This window comes from Anopheles coustani (genome assembly GCF_943734705.1).
Source record: "Anopheles coustani chromosome X unlocalized genomic scaffold, idAnoCousDA_361_x.2 X_unloc_12, whole genome shotgun sequence".
Lineage (NCBI taxonomy): Eukaryota > Metazoa > Arthropoda > Insecta > Diptera > Culicidae > Anopheles > Anopheles coustani.
Window position 1 is genome coordinate 383,380 of NW_026525071.1, and position 14,121 is coordinate 397,500.

The window sequence follows — 14,121 nt, forward strand, 5'->3', positions numbered from 1 at the left end:
AGTGTCGAGATCGGAGGTACCCAAAAGGGTCGTACGGGTGTTAGATGGTTTTCCCAGAGCATAAGCTCCACATGATAGGAAAAACGGGAAACATCATAACTTCGGCTGTATGGCATGGAATGGAACGAACAAGGTACCGATGGAAAGAGAAAAGGCAGCGCTAACTATTATTCCTACCAAGCAAGGCGCTAGCATGAGGTCGTTCGGGTGTTATTGTGAGTCAAAAATCAGAAATTGTTACCACGAGAAGCGAAAATCCGACTAAGTCCAAAAATACCGGGCTGGCGGTAAGAGATACGGCTTGGCCGTAGAACATTTATAAGTTGGCCAAGACAAGACCTAAGTTTCGTCCATAGACGACAAGAAGATCGCAGGTACCTGAAGGTGAGATATGGGCGTCCCAAAGTGGGCCTTTGAAAAAGTCACAAACTTCCCTTATAACAGCATACACCAAATATCTCTGGCTCTATGGCACCGAATAAGAAGTTGAGCACAGCGATAGAAAGGTGATAGTCAGCGCTAAATATCATACGAACAGAGTGAAGCGCTAAAGGGAAAGGATCTTGGTGACATAAGGTGACAAAGTCGAGACAAGTTACCTCAAAATCATGAAAAATGTGAAAAAATGGCTAAGTCCCGGGTGCCTTAAGGGCAGGTTGATCGAATGTACCGAGCTGGCGGTACGAGATAGAGACTTGGCGTAGAACAATTATATGTTTGGCATTACAAAACCTACATTTGGTCAATACAGAGTGAGAAGATCAAAGATACCCGTAAGGGTGATATTGGTGTCCAAAGGTAAAAAGCACCAAGTCAGGAAGTCAGTACGCGATGAAACACGGACCAAGAGTACCAAGCAATTGGTACAAGTTAGAGCCTTAATGGTTCAAGATAGAGACTTGGTGTGGAACAATTATATGTTCGGCATAGCGAGACCTACATTTGGTCAATACAAGGTGCGAAGATCAAAGATACCCGTAAGGGTGATATTGGTGTCCAAAGGTAAAAAGCACTAAGTCTTGGGAAACTTATATGAAGGAAAGGACCCTGATGGGTCATATGGAAATATATGAAAAATCGGCTAAGTCCCAAAATTGGGATGTCAGAACTACACTCAAATGTTACCACATCAAGCAAGGCAAACTTATATGAAGGAAAGGACCCTGATGGGTCATATGGAAATATATGAAAAATCGGCTAAGTCCCAAAATTGGGATGTCATAACTACACTAAAAAGTTACCACATCAAGCAAGGCAAACTTATATGAAGGAAAGGACCCTGATGGGTCATATGGTATTGATCGAAAAATCGGCTAAGTCCCAAAATTGGGATGTCATAACTACACTCAAATGTTACCACATCAAGCAAGGCAAACTTATATGAAGGAAAGGACCCTGATGGGTCATATGGTATTTTACGAAAAATCGGCTAAGTCCCAAAATTGGGATGTCAGAACTACACTCAAATGTTACCACATCAAGCAAGGCAAATTACCTAGGTGCACCCTAGCAAGAAACACGGACCAAGCGATATTGCCTAAGTCCCGAGTACAAGTGACCTAGGCAAAGTTGTATGGCGGTGAGGACCCGGAAAAATCGGGTTAGTGTAGTGTAGACAGGGGAGGAAAATTGAAATCCGCAATCCCCTTATTTCGGGTTTTGACCTATTCAAGAAGCAATACATAGGCAAAATGCCTAGGGTGAAAAGTGAAAGACCAATCGAATAGTAAGACAAGTTTTGACCGATGACCGTAGGCAAGCTTGTATGAAGGAAAAGACCCTCATGGGTCATATGGTATTGATCGAAAAATCGGCTAAGTCCCAAAATTGGGATGTCAGAACTACACTCAAATGTTACCACATCAAGCAAGGCAAACTTATATGAAGGAAAGGACCCTGATGGGTCATATGGAAATATATGAAAAATCGGCTAAGTCCCAAAATTGGGATGTCATAACTACACTAAAAAGTTACCACATCAAGCAAGGCAAACTTATATGAAGGAAAGGACCCTGATGGGTCATATGGTATTTTACGAAAAATCGGCTAAGTCCCAAAATTGGGATGTCATAACTACACTAAAAAGTTACCACATCAAGCAAGGCAAAGTTATATGAAGGAAAGGACCCTGATGGGTCATATGGTATTTTACGAAAAATCGGCTAAGTCCCAAAATTGGGATGTCATAACTACACTAAAAAGTTACCACATCAAGCAAGGCAAACTTATATGAAGGAAAGGACCCTGATGGGTCATATGGTATTGATCGAAAAATCGGCTAAGTCCCAAAATTGGGATGTCATAACTACACTCAAATGTTACCACATCAAGCAAGGCAAACTTATATGAAGGAAAGGACCCTGATGGGTCATATGGTATTTTACGAAAAATCGGCTAAGTCCCAAAATTGGGATGTCAGAACTACACTCAAATGTTACCACATCAAGCAAGGCAAACTTATATGAAGGAAAGGACCCTGATGGGTCATATGGTATTTTACGAAAAATCGGCTAAGTCCCAAAATTGGGATGTCAGAACTACACTCAAATGTTACCACATCAAGCAAGGCAAATTACCTAGGTGCACCCTAGCAAGAAACACGGACCAAGCGAGATGGCCTAAGTCTCGAGTACAAGTGACCTAGGCAAAGTTGTATGGCGGTGAGGACCCGGAAAAATCGGGTTAGTGTAGTGTAGACAGGGGAGAAAAATTGAAATCCGCAATCCCCTTATTTCGGGTTTTGACCTATTCAAGAAGCAATACATAGGCAAAATGCCTAGGGTGAAAAGTGAAAGACCAATCGAATAGTAAGACAAGTTTTGACCGATGACCGTAGGCAAGCTTGTATGAAGGAAAAGACCCTCATGGGTCATATGGTATTGATCGAAAAATCGGCTAAGTCCCAAAATTGGGATGTCATAACTACACTAAAAAGTTACCACATCAAGCAAGGCAAACTTATATGAAGGAAAGGACCCTGATGGGTCATATGGAAATATATGAAAAATCGGCTAAGTCCCAAAATTGGGATGTCAGAACTACACTCAAAAGTTACCACATCAAGCAAGGCAAAGTTATATGAAGGAAAGGACCCTGATGGGTCATATGGTATTTTACGAAAAATCGGCTAAGTCCCAAAATTGGGATGTCAGAACTACACTAAAAAGTTACCACATCAAGCAAGGCAAACTTATATGAAGGAAAGGACCCTGATGGGTCATATGGAAATATATGAAAAATCGGCTAAGTCCCAAAATTGGGATGTCATAACTACACTAAAAAGTTACCACATCAAGCAAGGCAAACTTATATGAAGGAAAGGACCCTGATGGGTCATATGGTATTTTACGAAAAATCGGCTAAGTCCCAAAATTGGGATGTCAGAACTACACTCAAATGTTACCACATCAAGCAAGGCAAACTTATATGAAGGAAAGGACCCTGATGGGTCAAATGGAAATATGCGAAAAATCGGCTAAGTCCCAAAATTGGGATGTCATAACTACACTAAAAAGTTACCACATCAAGCAAGGCAAAGTTATATGAAGGAAAGGACCCTGATGGGTCATATGGTATTTTACGAAAAATCGGCTAAGTCCCAAAATTGGGATGTCAGAACTACACTCAAATGTTACCACACCAAGCAAGGCAAACTACCTAGGTGAACCCTAGCAAGAAACACGGACCAAGTCAGATGGCCTAAGTCAAGAGTACAAGTGACCTAGGCAAAGTTGTATGGCGGTGAAGACCCGGAAAAATATGGTTAGTGTAGTGTAGACAGGGGAGGAAATTCCAATTCCTCAAGACCTTTATTTTGGGTTTAGACCTATTCAATAAGCAATACATAGGCAAAATGCCTAGGGTGAAAAGTGAAAGACCAATCGAATAGTAAGACAAGTTTTGACCGATGACCGTAGGCAAGCTTGTATGAAGGAAAAGACCCTGATGGGTCATATGGTATTGATCGAAAAATCGGCTAAGTCCCAAAATTGGGATGTCATAACTACACTTAAAAGTTACCACATCAAGCAAGGCAAACTTATTTGAAGGAAAGGACCCTGATGGGTCATATGGTATTTTACGAAAAATCGGCTAAGTCCCAAAATTGGGATGTCATAACTACACTCAAAAGTTACCACATCAAGCAAGGCAAAGTTATATGAAGGAAAGGACCCTGATGGGTCATATGGTATTTTACGAAAAATCGGCTAAGTCCCAAAATTGGGATGTCATAACTACACTAAAAAGTTACCACATCAAGCAAGGCAAACTTATATGAAGGAAAGGACCCTGATGGGTCATATGGTATTTTACGAAAAATCGGCTAAGTCCCAAAATTGGGATGTCAGAACTACACTCAAATGTTACCACATCAAGCAAGGCAAATTACCTAGGTGCACCCTAGCAAGAAACACGGACCAAGCGAGATGGCCTAAGTCAAGAGTACAAGTGACCTAGGCAAAGTTGTATGGCGGTGAGGACCCGGAAAAAGCGGGTTAGTGTAGTGTAGACAGGGGAGGAAAATTGAAATCCGCAATCCCCTTATTTCGGGTTTTGACTCCCTCAAGAAGCAAGACCTAGGCAAACTGCCTAGGGTGAAAGTGCGAAGACCAATCGAATAGTAAGACAAGTTTTGACCGATCGCCCTAGGCAAGCTTGTATGAAGAAAGGGACCCTATGGGTCATATGGAAATATATGAAAAATCGGCTAAGTCCCAAAATTGGGATGTCATAACTACACTTAAAAGTTACCACATCAAGCAAGGCAAGTTACCTAGGTACACCCTAGGAAGAAACACGGACCAAGTCAGATGGCCTAAGTCAAGAGTACAAGTGTCCTAGGCAAAGTTGTATGGCGGTGAGGACCCGGAAAAAGCGGGTTAGTGTATTGTAGACAGGGGAGGAAAATTGAAATCCGCAATCCCCTTATTTCGGGTTTTGACTCCCTCAAGAAGCAAGACCTAGGCAAACTGCCTAGGGTGAAAGTGCGAAGACCAATCGAATAGTAAGACAAGTTTTGACCGATCGCCCTAGGCAAGCTTGTATGAAGAAAGGGACCCTATGGGTCATATGGAAATATATGAAAAATCGGCTAAGTCCCAAAATTGGGATGTCATATTTACACTTAAAAGTTACCACATCAAGCAAGGCAAATTACCTAGGTGCACCCTAGGAAGAAACACGGACCAAGTCAGATGGCCTAAGTCAAGAGTACAAGTGACCTAGGCAAAGTTGTATGGCGGTGAGGACCCGGAAAAAGCGGGTTAGTGTATTGTAGACAGGGGAGGAAAATTGAAATCCGCAATCCCCTTATTTCGGGTTTTGACTCCCTCAAGAAGCAAGACCTAGGCAAAGTGCCTAGGGTGCAAGTGCGAAGACCAATCGAATAGTAAGACAAGTTTTGACCGATCGCCCTAGGCAAGCTTGTATGAAGAGAGGGACCCTATGGGTCATATGGAAATACATGAAAAATCGGCTAAGTCCCAAAATTGGGATGTCATAACTACACTAAAAAGTTACCACATCAAGCAAGGCAAGTTACCTAGGTACACCCTAGGAAGAAACACGGACCAAGTCAGATGGCCTAAGTCAAGAGTACAAGTGACCTAGGCAAAGTTGTATGGCGGTGAGGACCCGGAAAAAGCGGGTTAGTGTAGTGTAGACAGGGGAGGAAAATTGAAATCCGCAATCCCCTTATTTCGGGTTTTGACTCCCTCAAGAAGCAAGACCTAGGCAAACTGCCTAGGGTGAAAGTGCGAAGACCAATCGAATAGTAAGACAAGTTTTGACCGATCGCCCTAGGCAAGCTTGTATGAAGAGAGGGACCCTATGGGTCATATGGAAATACATGAAAAATCGGCTAAGTCCCAAAATTGGGATGTCATAACTACACTTAAAAGTTACCACATCAAGCAAGGCAAATTACCTAGGTGCACCCTAGGAAGAAACACGGACCAAGTCAGATGGCCTAAGTCAAGAGTACAAGTGACCTAGGCAAAGTTGTATGGCGGTGAGGACCCGGAAAAAGCGGGTTAGTGTATTGTAGACAGGGGAGGAAAATTGAAATCCGCAATCCCCTTATTTCGGGTTTTGACTCCCTCAAGAAGCAAGACCTAGGCAAAGTGCCTAGGGTGCAAGTGCGAAGACCAATCGAATAGTAAGACAAGTTTTGACCGATCGCCCTAGGCAAGCTTGTATGAAGAAAGGGACCCTATGGGTCATATGGAAATATATGAAAAATCGGCTAAGTCCCAAAATTGGGATGTCATAACTACACTAAAAAGTTACCACATCAAGCAAGGCAAGTTACCTAGGTACACCCTAGGAAGAAACACGGACCAAGTCAGATGGCCTAAGTCAAGAGTACAAGTGACCTAGGCAAAGTTGTATGGCGGTGAGGACCCGGAAAAAGCGGGTTAGTGTAGTGTAGACAGGGGAGGAAAATTGAAATCCGCAATCCCCTTATTTCGGGTTTTGACTCCCTCAAGAAGCAAGACCTAGGCAAACTGCCTAGGGTGAAAGTGCGAAGACCAATCGAATAGTAAGACAAGTTTTGACCGATCGCCCTAGGCAAGCTTGTATGAAGAGAGGGACCCTATGGGTCATATGGAAATACATGAAAAATCGGCTAAGTCCCAAAATTGGGATGTCAGAATTACACTAAAAAGTTACCACATTAGCAAGGCAGACTTGTATGAAGCACGGGACCCTGATGGGTCATACATTATGACAAGAAACACGGACCAAGCGTACCGAGACACTCGGTTCAAATAAAGCCCTGGTGAAAGTAGCAAATATCTCAAACCGAACATGAATTATATACACACAAGAGTACAAACATAAAGGAACACGGACCAAGCGTACCGAGAGAATCGGTACTATAGAGCCCTCGTGGTTCTACACAAAGACTTTATGTTAGGGGTTCAAGCCCCACAGTACTCAAACGGTGACAGTAGCAAATATCCAAAAACGAACTGGAATTTACATTCTGTTGGTCATGCGGTCGTCCAAAGGGGTCTAGTATCCTGGGATGACAAGCATCACGGGCACAGTCTCGTATCAAAACAGTCGAAGAGGCCCGCGAAAGCTTGCTTTCCATGGCTATGCGATGCACAAATTGAGTTTCTCCGTAGTTATACACAGCGCACAGGTGAAAGTAGCAAATATCCCAAATCGAACATGAATTTTATACACACAAGAGTACAAACATAAAGGAACACGGACCAAGCGTACCGAGAGAATCGGTACTAGAGCCCTTGTGGTTCTACATTGAGAGCCCTCGTGGTTCTACTTAGATACTTTATGTTAGGGGTTCCAACCCCATAGTACTAGAACGGTGGAAGTAGCAAATAAACCGAACGTGGAATTTACTTTCTGATGGTCATGCGGTCGTCCAAAGGGGTCTAGTATCCTGGGATGACAAGCATCACGGGCACAGCTCGTATCAAAACAGTCGAAGAGGCCCGCGAAAGCTTGCTTTCCATGGCTATGCGATGCACAAATTGAGTTTACTCACCGTAGTATAAAACGAACGAACCGAACCTATCCGAGTAGGGATAATGGGCGCAGTAACATACTTCTGTGACCCAGCGAGAGTTGAACGAGGTGACATGAACTGTCAGTGGCTTATATCAGATGGGATACATACATGAGATTGTTTTCAAATCTACACTCGAAAACCGAACCAAGTAAAACCGAACGTGGGAAGGATTCGAAACCGGTCACGAAATCTTAAGCTGGAAAGAGTCATCACTATGGATACATATTATGCGAAACCAATCAAGTGCTCATTACTGATCCAAACCCAAAGAGAGCACTAGTGAACACCTTAATCTCACCCTAGTTCACATCCAAGTGATCGACCACGTGTGTGAAGCAAAGACCAATCGAATTCCTCAATGAACCGAACACTATGAACAAATGGCCAAAAACGTTATAACTATCCAAACATACTACTATCTAGCGAAAGTCATCACGATGGAACCATACAATGATCTTAACCTATAGCGCTCACCTATTCCTACCCAGAGTGCAAGTGAACAGATTGCTCACCCGTACCAGTTCACATCCACGTGATCGACTAACATACCGAGGTTACCACAAGTCAAAGTTATACGTTTACAAGCGCAAGACCAATCGAAAACCCCGAAAGCAATCTCGACCCAAAATGTATTATCCGTGAGTGTAGTCGAGTCTCGTACTCGTCATCTGTAATCGTCGGATAGAATATCCAGTACACGGTTGTCTTTCCAAATGAAATCTACATACAGAACTCGCTCTTGGCAAATGGGTGGCATTGGCGCAATCAGGAGCGAGTTCCCGTCCGGGTGCCAAGTGATTGGCAAATGTCTGGGGGAAAGCAACCATATATTGATTTGTCTGTTAGTGTACTGGGTGTTTGAGGTATGTAGTATCCACGCTTGGTTGGGTGTGTCAGAGGACCATGGATGCGTTCACAACCCCAATTGGGGTACATCGGGAATGATTTTGTGGAACCGATGTGCCCGGCACACACTAAGTTTTGTTGCAAGTTAATAGTGTGCCATGTCCGGGGGGGTTGTGATTAAACTCTGGTGAATTGCGTACTGTGGTGATTGGGGTATGAAAGCCCCGCAGTTGCAATGATCGGACGCGCCTAGCGTGTCCTTTAGTTGATGGTAGGGAAATGAAGGCCCTTGTCAGCTCACCTAAGTATTCATGGAAGTTTGGCATAAGGTCGCTGTGGTAGGGGTATGAAGGCCCCGTCAGCGCATGCACAATCGGGCGCACGAGCGCTTAGCGGAGTCGAATGCCGCTCAAGTGCCTGTCCGGTGCATCGGGTGTGGTGTGATACGAGGGCAATGAGGTTCGCACGGGGGCTCGCCTCCCGTGTGTTACCGGACTTGACAACATATAGAACGTGGTGTTTGCGCCTCCGGGTGCAATGGGACAATGAACATTCGAACGCAAAGTCGGAATTCTGGTTGATCCTACCAGTAATATACGCTCGTCTCAAAGGTTAAGCCATGCATGTCTAAGTACAAACAGATTTAATGTGAAACCGCATAAGGCTCAGTATAACAGCTATAATTTACGAGATCATCAACCTAGTTACTTGGATAACTGTGGAAAATCTAGAGCTAATACATGCAACATGCCAGGACCCTCGCGGGAACTGGTGCACTTATTAGTCAAACCAATCGCGGGTTCTCCGTGTCATTGAGTTGAAGTCTGGATAATGATGCTGATCGTATGGTCTCGCACCGACGACAGATCTCGCAAATATCTGCCCTATCAACTATGGATGGTAGTATAGAGGACTACCATGGTTGCAACGGGTAACGGGGAATCAGGGTTCGATTCCGGAGAGGGAGCCTGAGAAATGGCTACCACATCCAAGGAAGGCAGCAGGCGCGTAAATTACCCAATCCCGGGACGGGGAGGTAGTGACGAGAAATAACAATATGAAACTCTTTAATGATGTTTCATAATTGGAATGAGTAGAGCATAAATCCTTCTACGAGGATCAAGTGGAGGGCAAGTCTGGTGCCAGCAGCCGCGGTAATTCCAGCTCCACTAGCGTATATTAAAATTGTTGCGGTTAAAACGTTCGAAGTTGATACTTGTCCAACACAGTCCGGCTCCGCCGACCCGGTCAACCCGTGGTCGGTGGGCCAAGTCGGAATCTGGTTGCGACTCAATGGTGTGGTAGGGCACCAAGTCTGTGTCATGGTGTGCCCTTCAACGGGTGCAAGTGTAACATAGAGCTCGACCGCTCACGTTTACCTTGAACAAATTAGAGTGCTTAAAGCAGGGTGCCCAAACGCCCTAGAATAATCTTGCATGGAATAATGGAATACGACCTTGGTCTAATCTTTCATTGGTTTGTACTCAGACCGGAGGTAATGATTAACAGAAGTAGTTGGGGACACTAGTATTACGGCGCGAGAGGTGAAATTCGTAGACCGTCGTAAGACTAACTAAAGCGAAGGCATTTGTCAAGGATGCTTTCTTTAATCAAGAACGAAAGTTAGAGGATCGAAGGCGATTAGATACCGCCCTAGTTCTAACCGTAAACGATGCCAACTAGCAATTGGGAGACGCTACAACCAGGTGCTCTCAGTAGCTTCCGGGAAACCAAAGTCAGGTTCCGGGGGAAGTATGGTTGCAAAGTTGAAACTTAAAGGAATTGACGGAAGGGCACCACAATGAAATGGAGCTTGCGGTTCAATTTGACTCAACACGGGAAAACTTACCAGGTCCGAACTTATGGAGGTGAGACAGATTAATAGCTCTTTCTCAAATTTAAGGGTAGTGGTGCATGGCCGTTCTTAGTTCGTGGATTGATTTGTCTGGTTAATTCCGATAACGAACGTGACTCACATATGCTAACTAGAACGCAGTCAGCGTTAATGCGTCGATGCCGATTGGAACGGGTTAGGACCTTTCGGTGGAGTATGACCTGACACCTTCGCTGTTCGTGTGCGCAAGTGCACTTACGGTACGCTGCTTAGCAGGACAATTTGTGTTTAGCAAAATGAGATCGAGCGATAACAGGTCCGTGATGCCCTTAGATGTTCTGGGCTACACGCGTGCTACAATGTGGGTAGCAGCGTGTCTCCTATTCCGAGAGGAACGGGAAATCACTCAAATACTCACTTAGTAGGGATTATGGATTGCAATGGTCCATATGAACTCGGAACTTCTAGTAAGTGCTGGTCATCAGCCAGCGTTGAATACGTCCCTGCCCTTTGTACACACCGCCCGTCGCTACTACCGATGGATTATTTAGTGAGGTCTTTGGAGATGATCGTTCGCTGGATCCTCGTGAACCGCGTCTGCTTTATCGAAGTTGACCGAACTTGATGATTTAGAGGAAGTAAAAGTCGTAACAAGGTTTCCGTAGGTGAACCTGCGGAAGGATCATTAGTGGCCAAGTGATCCTTCCAGAAGTCCGAACCTGCGGGTTGAGACTTCGGCACAAGTTGCCATATGATAGTTGACGAAACACGTTAGAAGTCCGAACCTGCGGGTTGAGACTTCGGCACAAGTTGCCATATGATAGTTGACGAAACACGTTAGAAGTCCGAACCTGCGGGTTGAGACTTCGGCACAAGTTGCCATATGATAATTGACGAAACACTATAGAAGTCCGAACCTGCGGGTTGAGACTTAGGCACAAGTTGCCTGATATAAAACTTCGAACAAATACACAAGTCCGAACCTGCGGGTTGAGACTTCGGCACAAGTTGCCTTATACATGACTTCGAACAAATACACAAGTCCGAACCTGCGGGTTGAGACTTAGGCACAAGTTGCCTTATATACATACATTGGCCATATAAACAGAAGTCCGAACCTGCGGGTTGAGACTTAGGCACAAGTTGCCATATTATATTCGATCAAACACTTAGTAGTCCGAACCTGCGGGTTGAGACTCAAGACCGTAACCAGATGTCACTATACAAGTCCGAACCTAAGGGTTGAGACTTAATGCGATCTAGATACCAAGTTGACATCCAATACCTGTTGAGCAAAACCAAAGATTCCCTGTTCTCGAATGATTACACTATATAACAGGGAATCATGAAGAAATCAAGCAAGCGTGAAACAAAGTCATCACTTGGGCATGCTCGATAGCCAACCACATGACCTTAACCTAAGAGAGCATGCAAACCACATGATACCTATAAACGATTAACCCGCCCTAGTTCAATCGTTCACCAAGTGATGACTTCAGTATGGCTAAGAGAAAAACTTTTAAATGGGAAAAACTCTAAGTCCGAACCTCCGGGTTGAGACTTTCCGCGTCCGGAGGTACGCGTACCGCCTACCCGAAAGATGATGTGCTTCTGGGGTATTCGATGAGTCGGATACCCCGTCGTAGTCCAACTATGACAATACAAAGTCAAGGCCTCCGGGTTGAGACTTTCCGCGTCCGGAGGTACGCGTACCGCCTACCCGAAAGATGGTGAGCTTCTGGGGTATTCGATGAGTCGGATACCCCGTCGTAGTCCAACTATGACAATCAAAGTCAAGACCTCCGGGTTGAGACTTCCGCGTCGGAGGTGCGCGCACCTCCTATCCGAAAGATGGTGAATCAGGGGTGTTCGATCAGCAATGGTCGAATGCCCCGTCGTAGTCCAACTATGACAATCAAAGTCAAGACCTCCGGGTTGAGACTTTCCGCGTCCGGAGGTACGCGTACCGCCTACCCGAAAGATGGTGTGCTTCTGGGGTATTCGATGAGTCGGATACCCCGTCGTAGTCCAACTATGACAATACAAAGTCAAGACCTCCGGGTTGAGACTTCCGCGTCGGAGGTGCGCGCACCGCCTACCCGAAAGATGGTGAGTCAGGGGTGTTCGGTCAGCAATGGTCGGATGCCCCGTCGTAGTCCAACTATGACAACCAAAGTCAAGATCTCCGGGTTGAGACTTTCCGCGAGTACAAGCATAAAGGAACACGGACCAAGCCGTACCGAGAGAATCGGTACTAGAGCCCTCGTGGTTCTACATTGAGAGAGCCCTCGTGGTTCTCATTAGGGGCTTTATGCAAGACGTACTCAATACTGTGGTGTGAAGTATAAAGTATAGAGTCCTCCACTGGTCCACGCTGCTCCGGCGGTCCTGGGTAAGATAGTTCATTCTAGCTTGCCCTATGTGGAAGAGGACTCAATACCCTACCTGTTGAGCTTGAAACAAAGTCATCACTTGGGCATGCTCATATTGCCATACACAATTACATTATATTCGAATGAGCATGCAAGCGACCCTATATAGACCGAACCAAAACGATTGATACCGCCGTAGTTCACCCCCACCAAGTGATGACTTCAGTATGGCTAGTGTGTGAAGTATAAAGTATAATCCTCATCTGGTCCACGCTGCTTTGCAGTCCTGGGTAAGATAGTTAATTCTAGCTTGCCCTATGTGGAAGAGGACACAATACTTAATACTTTGAGTACAAGCATAAAGGAACACGGACCAAGCCGTACCGAGAGAATCGGTACTAGAGCCCTCGCGGTTCTACATTGAGAGAGCCCTCGTGGTTCTCATTAGGGGCTTTATGCAAGACGTACTCAATACTGTGGTGTGAAGTATAAAGTATAGTCCTCCCCTGGTCCACACTGCTTCGGCGGTCCTGGGTAAGATAGTTAATTCTAGCTTGCCCTATGTGGAAGAGGACACCGTACTTAATACTGTGGTGTAATGGACAAGGTATAGTCCTCCACTGGTCCACGCTGCTTCGGCGGTCCTGGGTAAGATAGTTCATTCTAGCTTGCTCTATGTGGAAGAGGACTCAATACCCTACCTGTTGAGCTTGAAACAAAGTCATCACTTGGGCATGCTCATATTGCCATACAATATTCCATTATCTACTAATGAGCATGCAGCTATATGATTATAACCTGTAAACGATTACCCCGCCGTAGTTCAACGCTTCAACCAAGTGATGACTTCAGTATGGCTAGTGTGTGAAGTATAAAGTATAGAGTCCTCCCCTGGTCCACACTGCTTCGGCGGTCCTGGGTAAGATAGTCAGTTCTAGCTTGCCCTATGTGGAAGAGGACACCATACTTAATACTGTGGTGTTATGAACAAAGTATAGTCCTCCACTGGTCCACGCTGCTCCGGCGGTCCTGGGTAAGATAGTTCATTCTAGCTTGCCCTATGTGGAAGAGGGCATACAAGACAAAGTATAGTTCTCCCCTGGTCCACGCTGCTCCGGCGGTCCTGGGTAAGATAGTTCATTCTAGCTTGCCCTATGTGGAAGAGAACATACATGAACCAAGAACGAAGGTTATGACCGAGGAATGATTCGACAACTAACCGATGGTATGAAATGTGAAGAATTCAAGCAAGCACACAATCAAGTCATCACTTGGGCATGCTCGATAGCCAACCCAATGACATTAACCTAGTAGAGCATGCAACGTATAATATCCCAATGCAAAGTAAACGATAGACTCGCCCTAGTTCAGCGCTTCAACCAAGTGATGACTTCAGAATGGCTAAATCAAATCGGTTCAAAACATACCATCGGTACCCTATTGAAACACACAAGTCGATATCAAACCTCATGATTGTGTAGTCCTCCACTGGTCCACGCCGCTCCGGCGGTCCTGGGTAAGATAGTTCA